Source organism: Anastrepha ludens, chromosome 6 (genome assembly GCF_028408465.1).
Source record: "Anastrepha ludens isolate Willacy chromosome 6, idAnaLude1.1, whole genome shotgun sequence".
NCBI lineage: Eukaryota > Metazoa > Arthropoda > Insecta > Diptera > Tephritidae > Anastrepha > Anastrepha ludens.
The window spans coordinates 67340422-67360548 of record NC_071502.1 but is presented as its reverse complement, the minus strand read 5'-3'; the positions used below and the strand labels follow the sequence as shown (position 1 = coordinate 67360548).

At 37.4% G+C, this 20127-nt stretch overlaps 1 protein-coding gene across 3 annotated transcripts in view; it reads right to left on the bottom strand.

Moving 5' to 3' along the window:
* LOC128868337 (protein N-terminal asparagine amidohydrolase) overlaps window positions 1-20127 on the bottom strand; it is a 157936-nt gene that overhangs the window by 119244 nt on the left and 18565 nt on the right. The gene's annotated exons all lie outside the window — the stretch shown is intronic.

Below are 20127 nucleotides of genomic sequence, written 5' to 3'. Positions count from 1 at the left end.
CGTCTCTTGGCTTCAATTCATACGGCACCCAATGGCCTACCTTTCGGATCATTCCCATGGCTTTTAAACGTTTGGAAATGGTTGATTGATCAACTCCCAAAGTTTTTGCAACCTCTTCTTGCGTTTGAGCCGGATCTTGATCGAGCAATTCCTCCAATTCGGTATCCATGAACTTTGGCGGCGCACCCTCGCGTTCTTCGTCTTCCAAGCCAAAATCACCACTTTTAAAGCGTGCAAACCACTTCTGGCACGTTCGCTCAGATAGAGCATGCTCACCATAAACTTCCACCAAGATACGATGACTTTCGGCTGCTTTTTTCTTCATATTAAAATAATGAAGAAGAATTCCCCGCAAAAACACATTATTTGGCACGAAATTCGACATTTTCAAGTGTGGTAAAAATATTGTTGTTTACGCTTCAAATAAAAAACTTATACTGACGTTTGTGCCTTACGACAGTAGCTCTCCAATGAATGTTTGGAAATGTGGATCGATGGAATAATAATCAAGTTACGCCATCTGTTGTAAAACCGCACGAACTTATTCATAGTCCTATTATTATAAAATGAGACTAACGAGTCTTTTCAATAACTACATTTCTTTGGCTAATGCGGATGCACTTTTATGCATTTGATGCCTCTATAAAATAACTGCAACTGAAAAGCTTATTAATAGGCTTCCCGTCCATAAGCGTTATTGGAGAAAAGCCAATTAGTAGGCTTCCCGTACATAAAGTGTTAAGTTTGCGCCACGCTGTATTAATAGAACCCGCTATTTATCATTAATCGGTTTAACTTTTTGGGGGTATCATAAAAAATGTACTACCCAATGAAGGCCGTGTGAAACTTATTAACCTACAATACTTCCGCTATATAGCCCCAGGAAGAAGTTGTGTTTATTATTAAGTTATTCAAGGCATTGGTTTTAAGTACCTAATATACATACTATATATAGATCGTTCCGTTCTGTTGGTGTTTTATAATTTTTTTCCTAGGTAAAGTTGCGCATTTTCTCCATATAAAAAATCCTAAATAGTGAAAACACCTTCAAAATGTTGATGTGCTATCCTTTAACGTGCATCAGGGTGTAATTCAGAAAGTGTTCACTACTATTGAAGGGAAGGTTAAAGTTCCCATATCTCTCTTTCAATGGTAACATAGGTATTAGGCCAAACAATCTTTGTCTCTACTTAACAAAAGCCGCAGAAATACATACATTATTTCATTTATTTTCTGGAAGAATAGCGGGGATATCTTGCTGGGGTTCAGGGCAAGTCATATCTCAATTTTATCTAAGATAAATGTTAAGAAATTCAAGCACAATGCGCTTGCTGCCGACGTACTGACATCGTTCGAGTAAGGCTTCAAAGAGTACGAAAATCTGGTCACTGCAGAGCTCGAATTTAAAGAGCTGTAATTTAAAAAATACGCATAAAAAAAAATTAATCATAATAATTAAAAAATAAAATAAAAAATCACAAAAATCGTGAATTGTAAGTGTACGACTATTAATGACCACCACTGTGTATAAAAACAAATATCCATGTAGGTACATATGCATGCGTTGCAAGTGTAAAATTATTAATTGCGGTCTGCCACTTTAATTGTTGGCTGCCATCACCGGAAATTAAGAATGACAGAAATATCCGCAGCTGGCACACAAAAATTTGCTTGAAACTTTGCAAACAACTTTTCCACGTTCACCATCTCGAATTTATTCGACCATTCACTTGTGTTGGCGCCAGTACTGCAGTTGCATGCAGAGATTTCTATTACAATGGTGCACTCGTTGGTTGGATGCTGCTGCGTTTTGCAAATTACCCATCATTTAGCGTGTGTAAGGAAATTTATTTTGGAAAATCTCGGCAGTAGACAACACGTTATGGGCAACGCAGCAATATGGCAACAGCATTCCTTTCTAGTGTTTGTCTACTCCTTCTGACACCCGGACAATCCCATCTCGTCACAGGTTGGTCAGTCGATTGGGCGGGCGTTTTCATCATCCATTTGTCTTTGTAAGCATTTACTAAGCCTTCAAAATAAATTCATTCTACAATCGATTCGATCAATTTATAATCAATATGTATAATGTTCAAGAATTTACATAAACGCAGTTAGTGAGGCTATTTTGCTGCAAATTTGAAACTCTACTGTGGACTTGAAGAGGTGAGAATTTAATACACTGATAAAAAATTTGAAAATCAAGAAGCAAGAAAGACTCTTCAAACAAAGGAGTTACGTTGTGTATGTCGGGGTCTACTCTCAATAAGTTAAGAGTTTATTCTGCTACAAAATGCAGAACTTATTCGTGCTCAAGCTCTTCGTGTGCAATGGTTGGCGGTAGGTCTGCGAGGATGGCATCAATGGGGTAAGAGTGGAGTTTTAACTGGCTCTAGATGGATGTTGATTATAGTCGATGGTTACTTCGTCGGGCTCAGTAGTTGGCATATGTATTGCAGAACTAAGATAAGCTCATGGAGGTAACTCCTGCTGTATATAGGAGGCGGCCCTGTAGCAGTTGTCTGCAGTAGTATTCAATTTGAAAGCAACCCAACAGAAACTGCTTGTTGAGAGGCAGGCTCGTGGCTGTTTTAAGTTTATCCTAGTATCTGACGCACAAATTGGAGCAGCATAATTAAGTAAATGATATCAATTTTTTAATTCGGACTGGGCTATTACATTTTTGGAGTTTCACTTGGGCTGCAGGGGCTTAGCGAACCTGGTCAAACGATTCAGAAACTTGATTTTAAGATCGAAAACCAAAAACCACCGAGTAAACATTGTGTAGGGGTGTAGAGCGACTCACGTCTGCCAGTGTGTTGAAAACAAGACGCCTTTCAATAAACGATGAAATATTGTGTCTGACTGCGGACGAGTTTAGAAAGCAATGCCGCGTTTTGACAAGAGCAGAACAGTGACAGAAAGTGCTCTACACTCTCCTCTTCTCCATATTCCTGCAGGTGCGACAGAAGTCATTAGAAGGAAACCTTATACATTTCCCATATGTTCCCGTAAAGCAGTGCCCAATAATGATATTAGGAAGATCGGCCGAGGTAGATGAGGGACCTAGTTCTGTGTTAATTCCTTCCAAGCTTGACTTGTTTAGTTATCCCACAAGTCAATCCTATTGTTGGCCTGCGCGAAGTATACTGACCTGGTTCACAGCTATAAAGGGACGCCCACATATTAGGCAGAGTTAACTAATTTAAAATCAGTGCCTACCCTCATCCTCATTCGCGATGCAATTTCCAGGAATGTCACTTTGCCCAGAAATCCAAACAACATTCGTTATGCACCGCTTAGCTAGCTCATTCAGCATATTCTATATTCAATTGCTACCTTAGAGAGCTAGGTTATTGGAGTAGATAGTCATCGGTTAAACTACCTCGGGCGAGTCTCTGCCCTACACAGCAGTTTCTTTTATAGCTAGTACCTCAACTTCAAGTCAAGTAACTGTAAGCTTAGGTTCACCTGCAGCACTTCTGAGTGAATGCCGTTGTCGACACTATTATTTCGTCTTGAATACATGTTCCGGGTGGTCCATATGGTGATTTCTCTCTATATCCCGAAAGGCGTGTTCCATATTCGTTTGTTCGCATAACATCGGACTCGCGCCATCATGTGGATCGTCTAAGTCTGCGGCTTCAATTTCCATCCACACAAAATTGTTCATTATGCCTCTGCAGCACTCACCGTTGACCAAAATGGCGTTTACAGCAGGATTTTCAAAGAAAAGTGGCCGAAAGATGCCACCGCTCTAAAATGTTACTCTCTGAGGATGGATTGGTTTTTCGACGATCACGTGCGAATTTTCCGATTCCCAGATGCGCGAATTTAGCACTGTTTGAGCAGCACAACATCGACAAAAAAAAAAAAATTTCAGCGGGAGAGGATTGTCACTGTCAAAATAGCATATTGTTAAAAAAAAAATCCACTGTGGACCGCTTTGAATATAAGAATTATCATAACTGCTTTGAGAGCTACAAGCAAGTTATTACTGTTCTTGAAATTGAAGGTGTGTCATATGGCTCTTCAACAAAATACATAATGTTCTAAATTAAAATTTTGTTCCAAAAGGAAAATCATTAAACTGCAACAGAGCTATACTATTATATTTTTCACAAACTTAGTACTATTTTTTCTCACAGCAGCTGTATGAAATTTGCGTCCCCAACGGCGCTTGTAGATTTGCCTTAATGACCACTGTTCATCGAAGCTCATTTTTTGCCGCAAGCACACTCTTCTTGCGTGGAGAAAACAGTTGGTTTGAACACTCTTCAACGCTTTTACTTTGGCTAAAATTAAGAAAACTTTTTCTTTCTTAGCGTTTTACTATTATACATATAAACTATAATGACGTTTGCTTGAGTATGCACATATTACGTCTGTACTCATAGAAGGAACTATTCTGAATTGTTAGTTTATGTGTATAAAAATATGCATGACATGGTATAGTAAAGGTGCGTGAGAATGAAAATTCCGGCTTCTTCTTTGCTAGATTAGATATGTAAATATGTATGCGTAAAAAATGGGTATGTCGTCGTTATGGAAGCCAACCAGCCACCATAATTCACCGGCTACCTTCCGTTCTACGTCACAGTGTGAGTTTAAATTTGAAAAATGATATTACAAATTATGGACATTTGTCAAATTACGCACAGCCTTTGGAGAGGCAACCACCTTGCCAAGTTACTTGCATACTACAGTAAATATACAGATATACAAATGCATGCACTGCAGTCATTTTCGTATATGCAAATATGTTTTTGTTGTAAAATTTGATATTAAATTTAATATTTTCGAGTGCTGCAAAGCAAATATTTGGATAACGAGTATTATTAAAAATGAACGAATATTTTAATATGGGGACATTAGCAGGCATTAGTAATTTTGCTGAATTTGACTCTTTCTACTTTATAGCTAAATAATTTTTTTTTAGATATGTATAGGGTACAAATATAGATATAGATATGTATAGGGCACAGACCGAAAACATTTCTGGCCGACAAATTTTTTTATTTTTTTACTCGTTCAATAGTGAAAAATAAGATGTGATTATGCATTTTTACACGAAGGGGCTAAGATATGTCATTTCGGGAATTTCGTTATTTTCGGCTTGTAGATTTAATTAAAAAATGTCATAGCTCCGGTCTATTGCAGCTACAAATCTTGTTTTTTGAGGTTTGTCTTGAAGCTAAAAATATAATAGTTTACATACATTTTTTTTGTGACCCCTGTCCAAATATGTAACCTAGTTCGAGATTTAGGTATAAAGAATTTAACAGGCCAAGATAGGCACTAAAAATTAATGAAGTTTCCATGTGCGCAAAAATGTATTCCTGCAGAATGGAGAAAGCTTCCAAAGGTTCAAATTCTTAAAGCGAATGGATCGTTTGCGACCGATTCGGACCATAGTTTATAATAATTTTTCTTTATTTATTGTAGTTTAAGTATATGATTATAATAACCTTACATATTAGATACATATACAATATTTACTCATATTTATTTCAAGCCGTGTAATACAAAACATTCTTACAGACACCCCAGCTAACATTCATCTAAAAGTGAATCAATCTTAAAATTAGGACAAATATTGAATACATGGGGTAGGATAAAATACTACGGCGGGATCTGATTGCGTGAAACCGAAATTTAAAGCATTGAAGACTTACTTTAATTCAGCTTTCAAAGTGAGGATCGAATCTCACAAAAGATGTGATGACTTTTTCTTTCGTAAAACTGGGCCAATTGCTACCTCTGCTCTGATCGAAACAGTCAATTCCGAATAATGTGCAACAATTTGTTTGTTTCAGGTCTTCGTTTCACCATGATTTCACATAGCGACTCAAACAATTGATTAATAACTGAAGGAGAAAATTATTGATTATTATTATTATCGAATTATTGAGTCACTGCCTGTATAAACCTGATTTATCGTTTAATGACTTCTGCGCGTGTGAGGCCTTTTCAGCATCTGAAGGGGCTGTTGAAGTATTTAAAAATAAGTTTTTGAAATACTTACCTCGGAGTGGAATAAATGTTTCTTTCTGTAACTAGTTTTTTCGGTTTTTGAAGTATATATATGAATTCTGTGTAAAAAGTACTATCAATCTATTCTTTGGAGGATGCGCGTAATAGATATCTATTACAAGTTACACTAGAGTAACTTTTACAAGTTACACAAGTAAATTGGTGCCACTATCGCAAGTTTACCGCGATCTGTCACACAGTGCGTTGACAACAGTTGTTACTGGTTATCATACTTCTGGGGGCTCTGGGATTTTTACAATGGCAAAGTTAGTTGAACAAAAAGTGTGTCTTACATTATGTGTTTCAAGCGAAATCTCGTGTGCCAAATCACTTGAAACCTTCAGGAGCATCTACGGTCATGTCAAAAATACTAACATATACAGGGCTCGCCATCTATCGTTACGGATTTGAACTAGGTATTATTTGAAAAATGGTAACATTTAGCTGTCATCTGATTTGACAGAAAATTAGTTTTATTCTTCCGCTGAACGAAAATGGTTGTGTATACGCTCAAAGAACGCTGCAGAATGTGTACGAAAATTACGTACGGCAATGGGAAGAAGAAAAGCACCGAATGAATGGTATGTTAACAAGCAAAATTGCCGCATTTGGGGCTCAGAAAACCCGCACGCACTCGAAAAAAAGCCGATGCATTCCATGTTTCTTCGAAAATGAGCGAGGAATGGCCGTAACCGTCAATGGAGAGCGTTATCAGCCGAAATTCTGATATCGTTTGGCCGCCTCGGAGCTGCGATTTGACGCCGTTGGATTATTATCTTTGGGGTGCCGTCAAAGTCCAGTGTTATGCCAACAAATCAGCAACAATTGATGCACTGAAGACCAACATACGCGATGTCATAGCTGAAATGCAGCACAATCGAAAATGTGTTGAAAAATTGGACCGATCGTATGGGATGGTGCATGGCTAGTCGAGGCAGCCGTATGAATTAAGTTGTGTTCCATCATTAACCAGAAGGATTGTACTTCAAAATAAAAAAAAAACAGTTTGGAAAAATATTGAGTAGTTTCTTTTTTATAGCATTTTTAATTCCGTTAAGTTATATGGCGGACCCTGTACATAGCATAGTAAAGCTCTTAAAGAGTGTCGAGAAATGTTAGTTAATTTGCCTCGTATTGGTCGGACTTCAACGTCCACGAACGAGGAAAATACCGATAAAATCAAAATGCTAGTCAAGAAAACTGTCGTTAAGTCTTAGAGATTTTTGTCAAGAAATCAAAATATCTGTTCAGTCTATTCATAATATTAAATACCAGTCTTTTGGGCATGAAACGGGACGCCGCACGACTGGTTTTAAAGAAGCTTAATACGCCATCGCACAAAGCCACATCATTGTGTAAGAGTTGTTGGCCAATAATGGAACGAATGTTATCGACCAAGCATCGTTTTTTGGTAACATGGCCCGCGGATCCTTTTTCTTGTACCCGAAATTAAAATTAGCACTTCGAGGAAGGTACGTTGAACCAATTCAAGTCATAACAGGAAATCCGCAAAGGAACTGAAGATTTTACTTCACTTTTTCAATACTTTTTACAAAGAACTTAACGGCGAGTATTTTAAAAGACAATATTTCATTTTTTCAATCAAATGTGTATTTTTTCTATGTTTTTCTAGAAACTTTAGGGTTAGCCAGCGTGATTGAGTGCATTTTTTGAATGTAGTTCAATTTATGAACTTAACAATAGGTACATAAGTAGGACTTAAGTAATAAGTAAGCATTTATAGCAGTATTTATATTTTAAATTTAGTTTAATTATTTCTATTTTTATTCTACAATTATTTGTACTTTTGTACTCGAGAATTGCTGAATGCATATCCAAGTATTGTCGTAATAATAAAATTTGTTTAAGTATTTTAACACATATAGCGCCACTAATGACCCATTTCTTCACTGATTCGCAAATATTTGTCTAGCTTATGAGACCAGTTTAACTATTACAAATTTATTTATTTCGCAAGATGGAAGTGATTACAAGCAAATATTGTTGTGCACATACACACGTGGCCACTAGAATAGATACCCTGGTTTATTAATTGAACTCCATTGGTCGATCTTAAAACTAATGACCTTTATAGCAATTTATGCTTTTGTGTACAAGTGGCACCCATTATTCTAAGGTGAAAATATTTGTTCTTTTTACAACGATTTAATATAAGTGACGGTGAGTAAAGAGTCGTTTCAAGATGATCAAAGTTCAAGCCGGTCGATTGGAGCGATTGGTCGACGCTTTGGGCATTGTTGGATAAGTCGAAAAACTTTTGATGAAAGATGAACGTTACAATAATAAACAAATCGCAAAAATGACTGGTGTTTCATCTACGGTCGTTTTGAGCATCCTCCTATCTAAGGTGGGCGTACGGTGGGTTCCGCGAAGGTTTATACCAATTCAGAAGCAGAATAGCGTCGAGTTGTCATACAATTTTTTGAATATTGTTACTGAGAACAGAGATGTATTTATGAATCGAATTGTTACTGAAGATAGAAGACAGGTTAACCATTAATAACCTGAGTCGAAGCAGAAGTCCATGCAGCGACACAAAAAAGTTACAGCACTGCCTAAGAAGTTCAATGTGTTACAATCAGTTGGAAAGGTGATGTCCACTGGTGGTTTTTTGGATTCAGATGCATTTTGTTAGTCGATGATAAGGAATAATTTTACAACATTATGGGAGATACTACGCTTTTCGTTTGTAAAAACTGAAAGATATAATTAACAGAAGAAAAATAATAACAAAATGAACTCGGGATGTGTTTCTTGGTATGGCCATGCACCTGTGCCTAAAGTCCTTGTAGCGATCGCTACCCTACACCTAATTATCTGCCCTAAAGTCCAGAGTTAGCACCAGTGTAGCCATGGCTTTCGTTGGCATGATAGTGGGGTTTTTTGGGCGGTAAAACGTAGAGTTACAATAGTCCAACGAATTGCTATAAAATCTTACATTCAACTTTGAAAGACTGCTAGTGATAATTTTAAGCTCAAATTACTAATCGGCAAATAGTAGTTATGTTCTGGCAAGTGGGGAAAGTTACTGAGCGACATTCACTTGGGAGTGGCCAGGACGATTGTTCTACATATGGTTCAAACAGCTCACAACTTCCGGGCTTAGCCCAAGTATGGAACAGTTCACAGGCACCTGGTTCAGTTGGGAAAGGTTTGAAAGCTGGGAAAATGGGTTCCGCATAGACTTTCCGTCACCAACCTTCAGCAGAGAGTGAATGTGTGTTCTCAGCTGCTGCAACGGCTTGAAAATGAAAGTTTTTTGAACCGTATCGTTACTGGTGATGAAAAATGGGTTCTTAACAATAATACTGTTCGCAAACGCCAATGGTTAGATAAAGATGAAACACCAGAATCGACCCCTAGAGATGGCCTTCACCCTAAGAAAATTCTCCTGTGTATTTGGTGGGATATGGCCGGTATTGTTTATTATGAGCTTCTGGAACCAAATCTGACGATAACTGCAGATTATTATTCTCATTAGCTATAAAACCTGAATGAGGCACTTAAAAAAAATCGACCGTCTTTAGTGAATAGACGCAAAGTTTTGTTTCACCACGACAACGCAAGACCTCATACCGCAAGGCAAACATTAGGCAAGCTTAACGAGCTCCGATGAGAGCTAATGCCGCATCCACCATACTCTCCAGATATTGCACCTGGTGATTATCACCTTTTCCGTGGACTTAAATCTCATAGGAGTAACAAGAACTACTCCTCAAAAGAAGCTATAAAAAGGGATATCGAAGCGTATTTTGGCTCCAAGTACAAAAAAGTTTTTAGGAGTTTGCCTAAACGTTGGGAAGACATTGTAAATAATGAAGGAAAATATATTATTGATTAATAAATACTTTAAACATCTTTTTTATTAATTTTAAAACCACCTTTAAAAAACGCGCGAAGTTATGGGCTGACCTGATAGTTGCAAATATGAAGAGAAAAGTTTTTTTTTAAATCTCAAGGGAAGGAAGCAGTTTCAAATACTAATGTAATAAACTAAATACAAATATCAAATTTCACAATAAGCCCCCAGTACAATTAGTCCTATACAAAGATAGTCTTTTTACAATAAATAATGAACCGGAAATCATCTGTGTGCCGAATCTAAAGCAAGGAGAAATCAGATTTTGTAAATTTTTGTACACAATTTTGAATTATTAAAATCTTTATTATAAATATTATGAGATTCAGACCTATTATAAACATTTTTAGATTCGTTATCAGCAACCTCAAAGTGCCTATTTTCATCAAGATGTAATGCATTTGAAAAAATGTACCCAATGCTGGATCCGCCATTTTGGAGTGTCGACGTTGGTCACAGATTTGAACACATCACATCAAAGAAAAAAATATTTTATATTTTATTTGATATGTTTTTAGCATTGACAGAGTCGTTAAAGGGTTGATATCATTTTGAAAGTCTGGACAAAGGATTTTGAAAGAAACCCTCAAAATATTTAGGATTGCAATTCCGACCTTTCAGCAAAAATTAAAGAAATGATGAATGCTGCAAAAATGGCCGCATAAAAGCATACAAAATAAAACACCGTTGAATAAATTTCGCAAAGATCGCCACCTCGATTTTGCAAAGGACCAAATAGCTTGGAGTTCTGTTACATATAACGATTCCGGTGAATGGAAAAAAGGATTTAGTGATGGAAATAGGTTCAATCTGGATGGATTCAATTACATACTATTTCCATGACTTAAGGAAGGAGGAAAGGTACTTGAGTCGGCATCACAGCCGTGAAGGTGGTGTTATGGCATGGGAAACAGCTATAAAGCACTGTTGGAATCATCTTTTCATGAGATTCGTGAAACATTTGGACCTATTAATTGGATCTTTCAACAGAAATATGCATCTGTACACACTTCAAACGTGGTCAAAACTTGGATTGCGTCCCAAAACGTTGAAACTTTAGCATGGCCAACGTATTTCCCAGATCTGAACATTCTTGAAAATCTATGCTGATGGCTTGCTCATAAGGTTTATGAGAATGTGCAACAATTTGAGAACAAAAATGCTTTAAATTGAACCATTAAAATTGCCTGGTAGGAATTTTCGTTAAGCTATCTATCATCAAAGTATTTATGGTACGAAATAATTTATACACCAGGGGGCAGCACAAACTATTAAGCTTTAAATAATAAATGTAAAGAAACAAAATTTCCTATATTTGTTATTATTTTTTCTTATGTGATCAATGCCTCTATTCAAGGGAACCAATAAATCAAATACAGTATTACAGCTGCTTAAGGTTTACGCTCCGAAATAATATTAATATTATATTTTGATGCACGTTTATTTTCGAGCAAAGTACAGTACTCACTTGAATTATAAGAAAACCATACAAATTATTGCCTCTAAACTCAGAGAGAACTGGGAAGAGGAACAATTCCACTTCCTCTTTACTCCACGAGCGCTGTTTGACTTCTCACAGTACCAGGGTTGCTATAATATTTCTTGCTTAGCAATGGAAAAAAGAATATTGCTGGGCAAAAATGGTTTTATTATTTTTCAAAATGATCTCCATGATTATCAATACACGTTTGAATTCGTTTGAATCAATGTTCGAAGCACTTTGTCTAGTCGCTTTTAAAGATCGGTTTTTAAATTGTGTGGAAATTAAGTGAACACACCTTTTTACCATGCGACACGATGATCGTGCTCAATAATTTCGCGATCAGCAATACAATTTCTTGGTACAAAAACTAATTTTGGACTATCTTCCTGGAATTCGTTGGTGAGCGAACAACGACCAACACGGAAAAATTTACTGTACAAGTTTTTACGGTGCTTAATTATTGTGTACGAAAATTTTCACGGTTCACCAATTTTTTGCAGAGATTAACTTGTGAAGCCACTGTAAATAATACTAATATGGCTCACACATCAAAACGTTCTGAGGGCGTTTATGGTAAAATATGTCAAACCTTGCAATGGAAACATCAACTCTTGAATTGCCCTAGGCAAGATATATAAAAAGTGAACCCCGTATTTATTTTTGGTTCTTTAGTTTAATAAATAAAAACCGCATAAAATTTAATATCTATTATATATTTATTAATAAAAACCAATTTATATCTTCTTCACATAGGAGTCAGCGGTTTCTATTTTATTGCCCGCATATGTATGCATGTGCATGGTCACGAGTGCATTACATGAATAGTAAGAATTTCTAGTCCAGCCATAAACATGTTTTTTTTAATAGTTTAATTTATCAAATCTATTTTTTATCTATTTATTTTATTAAAAATGTCAATAGTTGTTAAATTAACGAGCGATATAAGAATTTTTTTTTTTTGCAATATTTTTATTTTTTTTATCTACTTTTCATATTTATATGCAAGCCTTGATATTAAATTACACGCCCCTTTTCAAGATACTAATGTATGCCTTCCATTAATTTTTCATCAACATCAATACAATTCCAGCAAACGTCGTCCAAGGAAAACCAAAGCGAAGCAGCTCTAGGCATGAGCAAATGCAATGAATGAGTTGACTAGCCGTAAATCCAGTTTTATTATTTCTAAGTAAATACTTAGCACAAACACATGCATATGCATGAATATTTTTATCCACCAGCTAATGGGGTAATGGCTGTTTTAACGAAGGCATTTGCAAAGAGACGACAAATTAACGTCTTCGTCTCGAACTCTGCAGACTTATCAATTAGTCACATTGCAATTGGCCACTCAACCAAAGCAAAGCAAAAGTTTGTCAACAATGATACCGTTCACATGCTTGCCTTATATACTCACAAGTACATACATACACTTGAGAGAATCCTACAGCCAAGCGATATATTGTTGAACAAGCTGCTTTGCTCCAAAACATTTAATTGCGAGCAGGAAATATAGTCGGCCGAAGGATGTAATTCAGTTGGCTGAGTTGTGGCCGTTTGGCTTTGAGCGCTGCCCGACTGCAAGGTGGCACTTGCTGAGGAGCTCCATTGTATGCGCAAGTCTGTAAGTGAGTAGGTGTGTATGTATGCTCACTGACCGTTGTGGGATGGAAGCACTGGGCTGGCCAAGTGACACTATAATTAGCGGCGAAACAAATTATTCCTCGCTCTTTAACAAGTTTTTTAATTCGTCATATGAAGCCAAAGAATTCCATCAAATATATAGTTAGAACAGGTAAAGCTTGGCAAGCGCGCAGTATAGCTGGAGGCGGTACAATTTTGAGCATACAGTGAGGGGGAAAAAGAGAGTTAAAAGCCAACTACAGGGTGGTTTAGCTAGAATTTGAAATGTAGATTTTTTTTTAGTTTAACAATTAAGACAGTATCGATAATGCGTGAAAAATTTAGTTTATGGTTAGACATTTACAAAATGGGACGAATTTGAAAAATTCAAAAATCGAATAATCAGCCAAAACTGGTTGCGAATCAAACATTAGATTATTTTTGGTGATGCACCGTGAAAAATGGATCTGAAATGGTGGCCAACTTTTAAAAATATACATCCGATTTTAAGATCCAACGATCCAAAGATCACGGCGGTTGGTGTATAAGGTGGTACGAGCTAGACTAGCTTACAAATGGTGAAAATGTTAAACGTTTCATCAAAGCCCCCCGGTTAAAATGGCTGGGTTAGAGAAAAGCCAGTCACGGAGTTATTTGAATGAAATTGGGGTTCACGTTTAATGACAAGTTTTATTCTTTACCATTAAATAATTCATTCCGATTGAATTAAGCTTAAAACGCCCTGTATATCAATAAAAGCTAAATGCAGAAGTTATACATACATTTTTGGTTCAAACTCCAAATGGAAACTTTTTAATTTTTAAAGTCCAGGGTGTGTGTAATACTTTTTATTAAAACTATAATTTATGTGCCCATAAAAGAATTGAATTTTGAAAATTTGCGAGCTGGAATGTAGAAAGCGTACGCTGCTTTTACAAAAGGAGTTCCGCGTATGGAAAACGATTTGAAGCAGCGTTCCTATGTGCACACCATAAAGGTTCAAAAATGTCATATGCAGCAAAATACTTAAAGAAGTCGAAGACGTTACTAATAAAATGGGCGTTACAATGTATCGAAGTTAAAAATGTTGACGATTTCCCCTGACGATGTGCAAGTAAAAAAAAAAAACTCTCCAAAGCAAGAGCAGAAGATAATTGGTTTGTTTATGACAAATCCGAACTTATCGTTGCGTGCAGCTGAAGCAGTTTTAAGGGAAAGTGGTGTTAAACTATCTAAAAACACGATTCGCGGATGTCAACGCGTAGAAGGCCTCAAATTTTGAAGCACATTGAAAAGTCGCTGCTCTCATTACCACACATTGAAAAATGCTTGCATGGGCTAAGGCAAATTCAGAACGGAATTTGGCAAAGGTAATATTCACGGATGAATCTTCCTTTCGGGTCGGTCCTGGTGCCCTGCTGATAATCGACAACTTCAGCGAACTGTTAAGCATTCAGTAGAGGTTCATGTTTGGGGCTGCTTCTCCGAAAAAGAATTTGGCTGTTTATTTAAGTTTACCGCCAATCTGAATGCAGTTTTGATGAATAAAAACCAATTTTTCCCGTCCGTTGCGAAGATGTTGGAAAGAACTAACCCATCAAGGATCGAAGCCCAAGGTGTGTAGAGCGAAAACAACAAAATGGGATTGTGTTGTTGGATTGACCTTCACAGTCGCCTGATGACAACCCTATTGAGAATGTTTGGGCAATAGTTAAGTAAAAACTTAAAGAAAGCAAACAAAGGACGTTCAAACAGTTACCAAAGCAAATTCGGCTGATTTGGAACCGATTGGTCCACAACCTGCGCAGAAATTAACACAAAATATAACTCGAAGAGGTGAAGCCATCATTAGGTGAAGCGAATGGGGATGACTACACATTTCATTGAATGTATTGCATATAATAAATATTATAAGCCCATACAATGCAGTTTGTTAGAATCGAACTGGTCAAATAGTTTCTAGGTTATGGCGATCACGATTCTCTTAGACCGACTGTAGTTACTCCTGGGATTCTGGAGATTTTGATTCGGGATTTTGGAGATTTTTAAAATTCCTAGATTTGGTGAGTAAGGGAATGCCATTAATTTTTATTTGCGGGAATATTTAGAATATTGCAGAGGATTTTCGGAGACCTTAGATTCGGATTTTATAAGTTGTACAAAGTTGAAGGATCAATTTTGAAATATCACATCTGGAAATTTCTTCGTCTCACACGGCATCGATTCTGGGTGAGTTTTCCATCAATATTTCTGCAACTACCATATTCATCTTATATGGATCTAGTAGAAGCATTTATTTGTTCTGCGGTATCCCTCGTCTACGCAGACAGGGATATAGAGCTAGCATGACACAACAACAATTGCATTAGCATTTGGTAAAGAGGATTTGTTCTCGTTGGATACCGCTTAATTTGACAAATGCCCAAAAACGAGCTCGTGTCGATTGGTGTAAAGAAATGTTGAAGAAATTAAGCCGCGGTGGTTCAAAGCACGGCTATGACATCGTAACAGGTGACAAATCAATTGCGTCAGCTCAACGACTGATTCTGCCAAATTCACTGCGAGCCGAGTAGCGGCACCACCATTTCCGCAACCTTCTGCGTGCCCTCAACTACTTGGTTACTATTGGACGATGAGCTGCCGAAAAAGAATAATCAAATATATAGTCGATTGAAAGCAGGAGCTTTAAGGAACGGTATAGCTTCAAAAATAATAAACACGTATACAATTTTTTACCCCTGTTGAGTTCTTAATATGTAGTTCGAAAACAGCACACAAAATTCCACAAAATATTTACCACGTACCCGTAGAAGAACGCAGGCAAGCCACTCTTTGCTTATGCATCGCATTCGCTACGATCATTTATGCTAACAAGTTTTTTCTGATTTTTTTCTTCTTTTGTAATCTCAACTACTAGCTGAGTGTCAGAATCGCCGGCCATCCACGTTATTTGCGGGCAGAAGGCAAACAAGCATTAAAGCGATTTGAGTCGTCAAATGAATTTTTGATTATATGCGCCTGCGCAATAATTTATGTTGCATAAGCAAATAACTGCCAAAATGCAATACAAATAAATTTCAAAGTGCTGTTTTTTTTATTTGTCTTTATTTTTTGAGACTAACGAAAAAAGTGTGCAAAAACTGGAAGAAAAAGATGGAAATTATCCAAATCGGCGATGAGGTGCAAATCGCAAAATTATAATTTAACCACCTTTTGCAAGCCAAATAGCAACAAAACAAACACACACTAACATACACACAGCAGTGGATACAAGGTAAACGATAGTAACCGCAAAAAAAAAACAGCATTAATATCAGAAAGGTACATACATAGGTACAACAGGTTCAGGTTCAATTTGCGGCCTGGCACAACCAAATCTCCATAATGTAATGACAGCAAGGTGCCATGCTCGTACCGCAAATTGTTTAAGCTTCACCAGTTGCAATGGGTTCAGGATCAATTCGACCGGTGGTGTCAGCCTGGTTGAACACATTTGATTGTCTTGGATTTGCTGACTGGCTGGCTGGTTGAGCGTAGGTTGATGCCAAGTGTCCATGAATAGCGCCATGTCTTCCTCTGCGATCAATATTGGCATGTAGACATAGTTTTGTTGATGATGTCGATGGTGGCACAAATCATTTCGGATATTTCTTCTGTGTAATTGCTTATTATTTGCTAAAGTGGCTAAAGTGCAAAACTGCAAATTGCTTTTTCACTTTGCTGATTTGTTTTTGCGGTTGCGCCCCCAAAGGGACTTTTGACTGCGACCACAATACTACATATACTTGTATCATCTCATTCACATATCTACAAAGTATTAGTGTATTGGCAGGCGATTGCCGAGTGCGCATTCTCCTGTCCGGCATGCTGGCCCTTTGGTAGCCGCTGAAGTAGCTGGCATGATCGTTACGGTTGTGTCAATGAGTGCAAGCACTCAAATGCACAAAAATCAACAATGCACAGGAACGTGCGGTGCACAACGAATGTCCGGTAAGGGTTATTCTGCTACTTAACTCCGTTCGCTGTATTTTTTCACACCAAAAATACGCCAGTGATCGCATAGTGAACGAGCGCTTGGCTTGGCGACAGTTATGTGCAGGGAAAAATTGTGTAGCTTCAGCTGCTCTATGGTGCGCCTTATTTTATACAGTTTACTAGCGTAATTATGCTAAATGGTTGCATTAATTTTCCTCATTGCCTAATGAGAACGGAGAATGATCGTAGCGGACGATCGCGCGGATTGTAAAAGGAGGAATCCACTTCCTGTGTATTGCTGTTAGTATGTATGTGTTTCTTTTAATGTAGGGAGATCGTGATTGCGCTTAAATGCAATGGAATTATTTTAATTTTATTTCTGTTTTTTCTTCACTCCAGCCACGGAAATTGTTCGCCATCGATCGCTGTGGTTTCGGTTTAAAGGTTTTAATTAGCATTAAATTAATAGGACTATGAATAAGTTCGTGCGGTTTTTTTTCGAAATTTGAAACTTTATTGACGTAAAATGGTTACAAATTTAATATTCAAAATATTGTCCATCGCTTACTACTACTTTTTCCCATCTTTCTGGCAATTCACGGATTCCCTTTGTGAAAAATTCGGTCGGTTTTGCCGCAATCCACGAATCGATCCATTTTTTGACTTCATCGTAATTACGGAAGTGCTGGTCAGCCAGGCCATGTTGCATCGATCGGAAGAGATAGTAATCGGATGGCGCAAGGTCTGGACTATACGGCGGGTGGGGTAGGACATCCCATTTGAGCGTTTCTAAGTATGTTTTGACCACTTGTGCAACATGTGGCCGAGCATTGTCATGTTGCAAAATAACTTTGTCGTGTCTATCGGCGTATTGCGGCCGTTTTTCTCGCAGTGCTCGGCTCAAACGCATCAATTGTCGACGGTAGACATCCCCCGTAATCGTTTCATTCGGTTTCAGTAGCTCATAATACACAACACCCAGCTGGTCCCACCAGATACACAGCATAACCTTCAGGCCATGAATATTCTGCGCCGACGTCGATGTTGAAGCATGGCCAGGGTATCCATACGTTGCCCGACGTTTTGGATTGTCGTAATGGACCCACTTTTCATCGCCAGTCACAATTCGATGCAAAAAACCCTTTCTTTTGTGCCGTTGAAGCAGTTGTTCGCATGCCATAAAACGGCGTTCAACGTCTCTTGGCTTCAATTCATACGGCACCCAATGGCCTACCTTTCGGATCATTCCCATGGCTTTTAAACGTTTGGAAATGGTTGATTGATCAACTCCCAAAGTTTTTGCAACCTCTTCTTGCGTTTGAGCCGGATCTTGATCGAGCAATTCCTCCAATTCGGTATCCATGAACTTTGGCGGCGCACCCTCGCGTTCTTCGTCTTCCAAGCCAAAATCACCACTTTTAAAGCGTGCAAACCACTTCTGGCACGTTCGCTCAGATAGAGCATGCTCACCATAAACTTCCACCAAGATACGATGACTTTCGGCTGCTTTTTTCTTCATATTAAAATAATGAAGAAGAATTCCCCGCAAAAACACATTATTTGGCACGAAATTCGACATTTTCAAGTGTGGTAAAAATATTGTTGTTTACGCTTCAAATAAAAAACTTATACTGACGTTTGTGCCTTACGACAGTAGCCCTCCAATGAATGTTTGGAAATGTGGATCGATGGAATAATAATCAAGTTACGCCATCTGTTGTAAAACCGCACGAACTTATTCATAGTCCTATTAGCTTAAATTAAAGATTTCCATTTATCAGGCGGGTGAAAGCAAAAGTGTTTATGTGAACATTTAGTGGATTAAAAAAAAACATTCAGGTGAAAATAAATCATTTACAGAGGAAATTATCTGGACTTTACAGGCGAAGAAGATTTGACTGACTTTCAGAACTAAGAACCGGACTAGAATTTTCCGAAGGTGACTGGCTGAATTCTCCTTCTTTAATTATCTTACTTTAAATCGCCTAAAAACACGTTTTTCGGCCATATTTTTTAAGTTATGTAACACCATGATATATGTCTTGTTTTTCTTTTGGGTAATTGTACAGGGAAGTATAAATATTGGTTTACTTTTACATAATTCAAGAAATTTACAAAAAATAATTTTTTTCGGTATACTAGCTTTAACCCGCGGCCCCGCTCGCGTAGGAGTAGTTTTGAGGGATTTAGGATATGTGTATAAAAGAATTACAAACAATAATTTCATACAAAATATTTTTTTTATTAATAACCATAATATTACAATACCCGGCATCCGTTGCTATGCCTCTTTGAATAAAATCAAAACAACCAATCAGAAAAATTTCAAGCAAAATTATTTTTATTAATTTTCTATCTCAACCCGTTTTTGAACTTGCATTTGGGTCATTGTTGAACAGCTTCTGCGGATTATTCCATCATAAAAACATGCCTATAACCTTCATTGGGTGAAAATATGAATTCGTAGTGATTCGCGGACAACCTACAGACATTCACCTTTATAGTATAGATTATAGGTTTCCCATTATTGGTGAAACACGATTTCATTCATTTGGCTGTCCCGGGTGGCTTCACAGTATGCCTTAAATCGCAGCTCCGAGGTGGCTGATTGACATTGACAAAACGGCTGATAATACGATTATCAAACTTGGAGCACAAAATATCGATTGTGGCATAGAGCGTCATCATGCTGCGTTCAAAGATCGTCCAAGTCCCAATGCCAACTATTTCCGGCAACAAAAAATCGTTTATCATGCCTTTCCGTTTTTCAAGCCGGTCGGACCCAAAACTTGAAAAAATCATGATCGATTGACGATTAGGCAGAGCACTGTATTTCCACAATTATGTTTTGCCCGATGGACAAACGATGTATCGAAAAATACTACGCACTTTTATATTTATTTATTTGCAGTCGGACTGGTCGCTCAGTCTTTAAAAAAGAGCTTCTTTGCAGAAACGCTTAAAAAATATTAATAATAACAATACAGTTTGTTACATTTTCGGATTTTTTTTCAGAATTTTGATTTATTTCATTGTTCCGCTAAAAAAAGCCACAAAAAATGCTTATGCTTTGCGCCTTTATTGTGGCCTAGCCCCTTAAAATGATAAATTTGCTAGAATCATAATTTATTCA